Source organism: Egretta garzetta, unplaced genomic scaffold (genome assembly GCF_000687185.1).
Source record: "Egretta garzetta isolate BGI_Z169 unplaced genomic scaffold, ASM68718v1 scaffold378, whole genome shotgun sequence".
In the NCBI taxonomy this organism is placed as follows: domain Eukaryota; kingdom Metazoa; phylum Chordata; class Aves; order Pelecaniformes; family Ardeidae; genus Egretta; species Egretta garzetta.
Window position 1 is genome coordinate 256,633 of NW_009260597.1, and position 3,340 is coordinate 259,972.

Consider the following 3,340-nt stretch of genomic DNA (forward strand, 5'->3'; position numbering starts at 1 on the left):
GACGCTCTTGGCAGAGGCCTTCAAGACACAGCAGCCAGCAGCCACTGGGAACCCCACCCGGAGCAGAGCAGCTCCACGTAGATGCCCCGGCTCAGACACAATTTATCTACAAGCAGTGGAACAATAATCCTTTTACCAACCTTTTTGCTGGCACTGGAAACGCCACCAAACTCAAGAAGGAAAAAGCCAGGGCTCACCTTGCGGTAGGACAATCGGTTTCACAGTATCAAGAGTAAGCAACACGGGAGAGCAAGCAACTCCAGACTTTTTTAAGACAAGTCAGCTCACGTTCCTCCCAGCACCGTCACAGCGCCCTTCCAGTGCACCCCTGAAGCAGGATGCGGCAGCCCCCCCAGCCAGCGGGGCGCGGGGCAATCCCACCTGGGACAGGTCTGAGAGGAGCTCGCGCCCTCCCCGAGGTGAGAGGAGCCGCCAGATCGAGGGGACCGACCTGCAGCGGGGGCAAGGCCTCGCCAGCCGCCTGCGGCACCAACAACCCACGTCCCCTTCCTCGCCTTTCAGCTGTGGCGCCCCAGCGAGCCAAGCCAGCGCCCCTCGGGAGCCAGGAAAGGCGTTCAGCCAGCCACGGCGAGCCAGAGCGCATCGGCTTGGCTCAGGTCGAACGCTTTGACTGCAGAATGTGACGCTGCGCTGCTACGGCTTCCCAGCGCCGTCTGGCAAGGCAGCCCCAACGTTCTTAACAAAGCATCTCCTGTACAGCAAGGGATGACAGCAACCTGCGTTCAAGAGAATTAGGGACATGGATAAATGCTGCAGACATCAGTAGTTTATTGGTATGTTTAGTCAAAACACATTCAGAATGGAAACTTAAAAGTAAAAATACTTTCCACCTGCAACAATTAATCTAGAATCTACGAGCATATAATGCTTGACACGTTACAGCAATAAAGATGGTAATCCACTGTCTTGTAGCCCTACTAAAGCCAAGATGGTCAGCCAAGTTTGTTGAAATAGAACCGTAATGACAAAATACTCCCACCATCCACAACTCAGCAACTAACAGTAATGGTCAGTGAATCCCTTCCTTTGCTCTAAGAGGTACATTTACTACCGAGAGGGTCGAGAACACGTAAGAGTCCACAGCACAGCAGGTGAGCTATCACCATGTAAACTTCTCCGGATGACGTTCCAATGGTTGTTCGTGTCATTTAAACAAGAAGCAAGCCAGAAAGCAGAATGGCTCAGTAGCTCTTTTTAATACTCCGCTTTTTGTCGTTGAGATTATTCCCAGTGCCGTTTGCCATACAAATGAATTAGGTGGCAGCAAAACACCACAGCACTACAAAAGGAAAAAGGAAAAAAAAAAAAAAAAAAGGCTACGCAAAACACACTGGTGGCAAACTGCTAACTGATGGCAGCAATTTGTCCGAAGGCTTCAAACCCAAGGTGTGGTGTTGTGTGGCGAGCAGTTCAAGTACTACAGATTTCCAGGTAACAGCTGAAAATGCAAGACCTTCAACGAAAAACTGAAATATGAACAACTGGAAGAAATGTGCCCCGGAAAAAAAGTGTATGAAAATAGTGCAAGACTTACCATCGAACACAGAAGACCTCGGGTCTGGGAGAAAACAGACAGATGCCACTTCACTTGGCCTAGCGCGGCACCAGAACATGTGCAAAATCTTCCCCACCTTACTCAAAAACAGCAAAGGATTGCGTAATCCAGAGTCCGATTGCTAGGATGCCCTATCTGCTCTTGCTTGCAGTCGCAGGTATTTTTCTGAGGTCTTCCACACTTAGCAGCAGCTCTAAGTGGTCACACTTTCGCACGGACGCACACGCAAACCCCCCCTTCTACTCCTGACGCCTCAGAGCCGGGCGCTCGCTGCACGCCCCGGCGTGGAGCCGGACGGTACTGCCTGCTGCAGCTGCAGTGTACGGGAATGCGCCCCGGAACGCCGTCCAAGACCTCTCCCCTGGGATAACCCACCGGTCGAACCGAAGCAGAAGGACGCCTCCTCGCTACCCTTCAGTCCGGAGCCACGTAAGTGTCAACTTCAGCTGAGAGTTATGTGCAAAATGAGTTAAGAGTTTTTTTTAAAAAGCGCATCTGGAAAATGCAAATACTTAAAGAGCTGCTGTTGTGTTCTCTGAAAATTGCAGTATCCTCGTTTGATAAGCTCACCCTCACCAAGGATGCTCAGCTCTACCGATTACGAGCTGGCCAAAAGCGTTCACCATTCGTGACCGACTTCTGAAATTCACGCCCAAGAGAGATTTCAACTCCGTTTTCTTTGACATAGATTAAAGAGAAGAGACAACCTGGAGACTACTTGGATGCCTTCTTCCTCCCTTCCCCCCCCTCTGCAAAAAACCAGGCGAACTTGTTAATTCAAGAGCAAGGTGGATGATAACTTGAGCAACGTTTACTGATTGAAAGATACTGCAATTTTTTTTAATACAATTGTTCAATGATTTCCTTTAAATGCTTTGCAGCCGGTCGGCGTTGCAGCACAGTAATTCATACACTATACTGTACAAAATCACCAGCGAGACTGGAATGATGTGTTCATAGAAGGCACCATCATGCTTATTACATTACCAGAGAACTCAAATACAGTCAAGACAAGTTTCACTGTACAATGCTTACCGAAGGGGAGAGGGGAAGGAGGAGCGTGTTGAGCAGCCATCCCTGTACTGAGGAGGGGCAGATAGAAAAATCTGACATGAGCTATCAAACTTGTTGCGTGCTCAGGGCTACGACTTTGCAACTCTGGGTTCTGTTTAGTTTACAGCTAAATGGATTCCTTCTGGAATAAACTTGTAGTCTTATTAAGGTTTGCGTGTACACATATGTTGGTCACAGCAAGCAGATCAGATGCCCGCATCGTTTCACAAGCTATTCTGTCTGAATAAGAGGATGAAGGTTTTTTTCCTCCGATGCCTCCTGCAGATGTCAATACAAATGAGTTCAGAGTACCCATTAGTGCATTCTGATGAGTGCGTAAACACAAGTTTGTTTGGAGCCAAGTGTTCTAAGAAGGAAAAAAAAAAGGCAAGCTTCTCCAATTGCACAAATTGCACTATTTGTGTTTCCAACAGTAACAGGCAGAAACAGTAACACTTACACAAAATGTGCAGCAGAGGGTTTCTGGCTGAAAGGACCTGAATTCTACTGGGCATGTCCTTTAGTTCACTTTTGTTGCAGATAGTTAACCGGTCTTTTTTTTTTTTTTTTTTTTTTTTTTTTTTTTTTTTTTTCAGTCCTCAATTCTCCAAGTCTACATTTATAAATTAACAGTGTGACTCCTGTTGTGAAACTGGGGAAAGAACGTCCACCTCAATTTAAACTGGAAACCAAAGGATGCTTTCACATCAA